The 6,905-nt window shown below is 39.9% G+C and overlaps 1 protein-coding gene across 5 annotated transcripts in view; it reads right to left on the minus strand.

Moving 5' to 3' along the window:
* Window positions 1–1,335, minus strand: part of myo6a (myosin VIa) — a 128,464-nt gene extending 127,129 nt beyond the window's left edge. For all 5 annotated transcript variants that reach the window (XM_063001872.1, XM_063001871.1, XM_063001870.1 and 2 more), the window contains exon 1: window positions 1,254–1,335. The gene's annotated coding sequence lies outside the window, so the exon portion shown is untranslated. The remainder of the gene's footprint in view (window positions 1–1,253) is intronic.
* Window positions 1,336–6,905: the final 5,570 nt, after the last annotated feature.

Here is a 6,905-nt window from a genome sequence, read left to right on the forward strand (position 1 = left end):
TACAGCATAAACACCTTCAAGCAGACAAGTTATATTAATCCGATGGTATTGTGAGCAAAGAGGGTTCTACCTGCACTAAGGAGCCACTGGTCTTAAGACTTACAAAATTTTTAGTAGAGCCCAACTCGAATTCCATTGTGATATATTCTATATACAGCTAGTGACAATCTGACTAGAACTTGAAGAACCTGCAGTGGATATTTCAGGATTTCAATGACCTCTGCAACTGCTCTTTTTCTGTGAAAAACAATTGTCTTTGTACTAAAAAAAAAAAAACATGAGTTAAAATATATATACACCAACTCTGGTGGCATAAATAGAATATAAATAGGGCTAGTTCGACAGGTTCCATTGCAAAGTAAAGAAAACAGTGGTCTCTTTAGTCTAATCAAGGTAGAAAAAAATGTCTAGATAGTCAGATGGAATCCAAAAACCACCAAAAGCAAAAACAGGTCTACCATAAATTAGAAGCTGCTGGAACATGGGTGACACTTTCTACAGACCCATTAAGGTTACAAGGTTAGGGCTTAACAACTGCCTTGCAAAAACTGGTTTTCAATCTGGACATTTTGAATTTTAAGATGTCAATGTGCAATGTCTTTATTGACACCTAAAGCTTGTTTGACTGTGGACAGTGTCAATCATGTTTCAGTAGCTTCTAATCCATAGATCTTTTTTTTTGGCCATCAAGACAATGTGTTAGAAGATCCAACACAGCAGAACATACAACAAATTTAAACAACAAACCAATAAAAATGTATGTGCAAGTCACAGAAGAGAAACAGTTACAAAAATCCTTTATTAAAGTATTTGTGAACTTTTTATTATAGCTCTACAATAACCAAGAGTGCATGGTGGCATGGTGCCATGATGTCAGCTTAGAAATGCACACCATTAGAAATAATGTTGATACCAACATGACCCACTGCAAGTCATGTCCAAAAGAACTGGATCACTTTGGTAGTTCCTACACTGACATTGCAATGCATGGTTCCCATCTGGAAGTTCCTAATAAAGAACTATAAAATGACTGAATGTATGGATCTAAAAATCACAACCACTCCAGTGCACAGATCTCACAAATGTGACACAATTCACTTCCTATGTAGTAACCACGTATTAAACTGGAAAGCTGGAACTCGTTTCCTGCATTTTGACAGACTCCATTAGCGCACTTTCCCAAAACAAAGCACCAAACCCGCGGCTGTAAGTGGTTCATCTGGTCGGTGTGGATGATCGGCGCAGATACTCACCTGGTTGCGCGATCCGCCGGTAAACTCCGCAATGTGAGAGTGCTAATTCACATGAACGTGACAGTACAGGCGGCTGATGTCCTGAAACGCAGGAGCTGTGCTGAGATCACCAGCAGCCTCCGTCCGACTCCCACAGTCAATCCGACACGGGGTTGCCAGATTGGTGTAATCCCCTTATATACCTTGCTGTGAAGTTATCCTCAGCAGTGTATTATCAACTGTCCTGAATTCGTTACAATGTCCGGATTACGACAAATTAAACATTTTTTCATTAATTAACTTTTAATAACAGCTTAATTTTGGGCATCCATAAAGAAAATCCATAAAGACACGGTGAAAACATACCAAACTACTCAACAACAGTGACCAAATGTAAGGGTTAACCCAGGGACCCAGATCTCATGTTGCTATGTGGAAACCCCACTTCCAAATGCAACATCTTCTCACAAATTAAAGTTTTCCCAATTTTTTCTCCCCTATTCTAGTCGTCTCCACCCTGATTGCGTCCTCTATACTGGTTCGACCCTTCACCGCTGACTGAGGACGCCTCTCAACTGACATACGCCCACTCCGGTACGCAATCAGTACAGACTGCATTTTTCACCTGCACGAGTCGAGTTCATACACTAATGGACGCTGTGTACGGAGGGTCACACCCCCATCAGCATTATTCCTCAGCCCTGTGCAGGCGTCATCAGTCAGCCAGCAGGGGCAGCAGTCGTGCCAGTTATGAGGACCTACGATCCGACTTTCTTACCCTCTAACCCTGAACAACAGTCAATCGTTGTTCATGCTGCCGCCCAGCCCAGTCGGAGAGGTAGAGTCGAGATTCGGTGCGATGCATTCAGAACACCAACTCTGGTGCACTAGCATACTTTACCGCTGCGCCACCTGAGCGGCTACAAATTTAATATTTTATTTAATTTTATTTAATTACTTTTAGTTTCTGTTTTGCGGTGTGTCCGGAGCCCGTTCAAAAGCAAGACATAAATACATCATACATCCTAGACAGGATGCCAATCCATTGCACAATTTATAGTAATTTAAAGTAACCACTCCACCCTCTGCATGCTTTGGAAAGTATCAGGGAACCGAGTACATGAAGGAAACCCATGTAGACTCTAAGAGAACATGCCAAATTTCTTAGCAAAAGTGATTCAAGGCTCAAACCCAAGTGCCCAGAACCCAGGTTGCTGTGACACCCACTTCGTGTTCGTATTTTTTTTAAGTCTTTATTAATTATTCATTCACTATAGTTCTGGGTTACAGTGCGTCCGGAGCCTACTTCTGTCATGTTAAGTAAAAACGCAAATCGGCGTTCATTAATTGTTCAATAACGCACAATCTGGCAACATATGCGTCTGCGACTTAAACCTAAAGTCGGGTTGCCAGGTTTAATTTTTCATATGTATGTTCTCATAAACTTGTAATATAAATTGTCTGGAAAAAATCCAGTTGAATGGTCAGAGAAAGTCGGTAAGTTCTGGATGATAAACAAATTTAGAAGATCAACGGGAGCTCATAGTTGGTTAACTAGTAACTAGTTAACTAAGAAACACTTTCAGGTGCTTGTCAAAAAAATGTCCATAGCCTAATAAACAAATACTGTATATATTTAGAATTTCATATATGTAAGGACAAAACAGAAATGCACCTATAATATCCACAGTAATCTGAGGCCAGCAGGTTGGTCAACCAAGACTCAATGATGCCAAAGGACATCAAGGCTGTGGTGTCTGGCATGGATCAACAGATGGCCTATTATGGCTTATATTACAAATAATTTTAATACTGGTGATGAGGTTCATGTGTCACAACACAGTGCATCAAAACAGTGTATCTGTGTATGGGTGTGCGAAGTTTCTAGCGTAACTCTTATAGCGCTTAAATCCTTCATTATATACATGGTGAAATTAAAACTTTTTATATTCTATTTACTTATGACAGTATAATCAGCTACAGACATATAAAAAGTCCCAGTCATACAAAAAATAAAACATACCGTGATATACCGCGAAACCGTCAGAATCTTAAAAAAATACCGTGATACAATTTTTTGGTCATACCGCCCAGCCCTAGTTTGGACCCATAACGACCCAACGTCATAATTGCTGTAAATGAATTAAGGAATATAATGATTTTGACTGCAATCTGGCAACACGAAAGCAGGTTAATAGAGCCGGATAACGTCACTCGCAGGCCAATAGAAGCGCTGCAGCAGGACAGTGTCGTCATCGTCACCGGCACATGATTGGACCTGTTACAGCAGGTGTACTGGAGTTTACTCTCTACTGTGGAATGGAACTATTTGTTATAAAAGGAAGGAACAAATGTGTGGGTTTTGTTCAAATAAAACAATATAACACACAATATCTGGTTATTCCCTATATGTCCAAAAGTATTTGGACACCTGACCATGAACTTGTTGGTTATCCCATTTAAAAAACAAATGGTATTAAAATAGTGACCTGTGTGATCTTTTCAGCCATGACAACAGCCACTCTTTTGAGAAGGGTTCTCACCAGATTTTGAAGTATGTCTGTCAGAATTTGTGCCCATTCAGTCAAAAAAGTATTTGTATGGCTGGGCACTGAAGTTGTTTAAGAAAGTCTCAATTGATGTTCCGGTTCATTCCAAAGTAGGGCGGAGGTCAGGCTGTAACACATTAATTCAATAATTAGAAGTGGTGGTACTTTTTTCCATGTCCCATAATCCTTTTCAATCGTGCTTGATGTTGGGGCACTTTTCATGATGGAATTAGTAGCACTTTTCAGTACAGTCCATATAGTCTTGATAGGGTTAGGGTCATGACCTTGTGTCCTTTTAAATCCAGTCCATGTGTTTTGGGTCATTGTCAGTTGGGACACACTGCTCCAAAATGTAACTTACTGGCTGATGATTTGAGGTTGTATTAAAGAGTTGTACTGAAATCCTTTCACTGGCAGCATTCCAACAGCTCCAGAGCTTGAATTTGCCACCACCATGCTTGAGTAGGTACAGTGTTGTTGGGTTTAAATGCTTCAGTTCCCCTGTAGGCACCTATATAAATTATGACAGTTGACAGTTCTATACTGAGATTTAACTTTCTGACATGGCTTTATTTTTTCTGCGATTGACTACAGCTGGTAACTTCTCTGTGTCCCTATAAGTAGGCAGTTAACCCACCCAAACTGAGCTACAAGTCTTGTGAGCTCTGTACAGATCTCATAAAGTATATAATAGATTTCTGGGAGTCAGGAATGTCACTTGAAGGCCCTACAATCCTCTGCACAAACAATTGTTCAAAAATACATGGAACGAATAGTTGTCTCTTTACCAAGGTCAGAAAGAAAACCCAATATTGAGTGAAAATTTGTCCAGAAAAAGAACCCCCTGCTCCAAAACTGCCACCTCAAGCACTGACACCTCAACATTTGATCAAACTTGGTTAAACTGTACCAGTTCTGCCAAATGGTAGTTAAAGATTTAGTGGGAGTTGTGCCAGAAGCTTGTTCAAAGAGGCTAATCAAGGTAAAATAAGCCAAAGTACATTTAGTACGCACTAAAGGAAGGATTATTTCCTGTTTCAGGATGACTATGCCCATCTGTACAAAGCAAGGTTCATTAACACCTCATTTGACAAGACTGGTGTTGAGGAACTCTACTGACCTGCACATAGCCCTTAACCACACTTAACACCTTTGGGGTAAATGTTGATTGCAAACCAAGGCTTGTCTTAAAACATCAGTGCTCGAGTTAACGAATTTTAAAGTCTTGTGAAAATCAAGAAAGGGGGCCGCCATATTAACGCCTATGGTATTGGAATGGGATGTCCAACAAGCTTATTGTCAGGGGTCAACATACTTTTGGCTGTAAAACTTGTGTTCTGGTCAGTCACAGAAAACGTTGACCAGTTAAAGGAATTATTGGAATCCCAAGACAAGACAGCTATTAAATACACGTCTATGAAATATATGTGATATATTTGTTTTTCCCAACCAATCATGTGTGAGATCTGATAATAATACACAACCTATATTTTACTGTTTCTACTCTAGTCTTCTTGTTAAAGAGGAAAATCTGATTAACACTAATTGTGACTTACTAAATCCTTAACAAATGATCTTATGTAGACTAAGTAGATGATGATGTAATTTATTAAAGTCATTAATGTCTTCCCACAGGACAGACAACCTTTGTTCGGTATAAAAGCACAGTTGTTTGCTGATGCTACAGCATCATATATTAGGTTGACTGGGCATCACTGTGAATGGCACAAGCTGCACAAACAGCTTTTCTATTCCCAGTCGGAAACTTTGACGAATTGTATCACGTAGAGGATTTAAAAGAGAACGCACTTGACATTTATACAGGTCGATGACGATGGGCTCTGTTTATCTACCCATACACCTCCATACACTTGTAGATTCCACTGATCCAGCCAAAGCTTTTAAAATATTTACACTGTGGTCGTTGTCCAATATTATTCTGAAAGGATGACATCTCAGATGTTTTCCTTTATTTGCCAGGCACAACTAAAAAGTTGATTTTGTCTGGACTGTATGATTCCTTCTCCTTTACTGCTGGACACTATCAATAAAGTGTAATAAAAGGCCAAAAGATCTGCAGGCACTGACAAATAAAGGGCTTTATGTAACAAACCCAGGTTAGCAGGATTTACTCATTTTATTTCAATCAACTGCTTTATCCAGGTCAGGGTCACGACGGGTCTGGTTCCACTGGGAAACACTGGGCCGTTTTTGGTGGTTCTGACTTCCATTTGGTCTGCCACCACAGGCTTTGGTGCACGTTTTACTAGTGTCAAGTGATGTAAAGCATTACCTACACAAGCAAATGATTTGTTAAACAAAGCTTTGATGCCATCACCGTAGCAGTAAAAAACGTTAAACATCTAGTGTGTACATTAGGAATTGCAACTACATAGACTGGAATATAAACTACATAGCCAAAAGTATGTGGACAATCTTATAATGCATAATTAGAAATGAGAGAAAAGAAAAAACCTTCAAGCAGAGAGTCACACATCTTTATAGACAAACAATGACAGTAAAGTGGATTAAACTGAAGTGTTCGGTTTTGGATGCCACCTGAAAAAATCAGCTACTGGAGCTGCTCCAGTCACCTGTAAGTGCTGGTACTGTGGGAGCAACAATAGTTAACCAAGAAAGCAGTAGGGCACACAAGCTCACAGAACATGACCACAAAATGCTAAAGCATGTAGTTTAAAACATTGTCCACGGTTGCAACACTTACTGTAGCCTAGTGGTTAAGGTACTGGTCTAGTAATCAAAAGGGTACTGGTTCACCCCCACCACTGCCAGGTTGCCACTATTGGGCCCTTGAGCAAGGCCCTAAATCCTCAATTGCTTATACTGTATACTTTCACAGTACTGTAGGTCGTTTTGGATAAAAAGCATCTGCTAAATGCCGAAAATGTAAATGTACTGTTGAGGTCTTCATGGATTGGGCTTTCATGGTCGAGCAGCCACGCCAGCACACACCATTGGACCCTGAAGCAGTGACAATACGTTATCTTAAGTAATGACTTACAATTCATCAGCTGGCAGTCTGACAGATAAATCAGAGTTCGCTGGATGGCTGGAAACAGTCACAGCTGGCTACCATAATGGTGATTAAATAATGTACATATAT

Source organism: Trichomycterus rosablanca, chromosome 9, assembly GCF_030014385.1.
Source record: "Trichomycterus rosablanca isolate fTriRos1 chromosome 9, fTriRos1.hap1, whole genome shotgun sequence".
Lineage (NCBI taxonomy): Eukaryota > Metazoa > Chordata > Actinopteri > Siluriformes > Trichomycteridae > Trichomycterus > Trichomycterus rosablanca.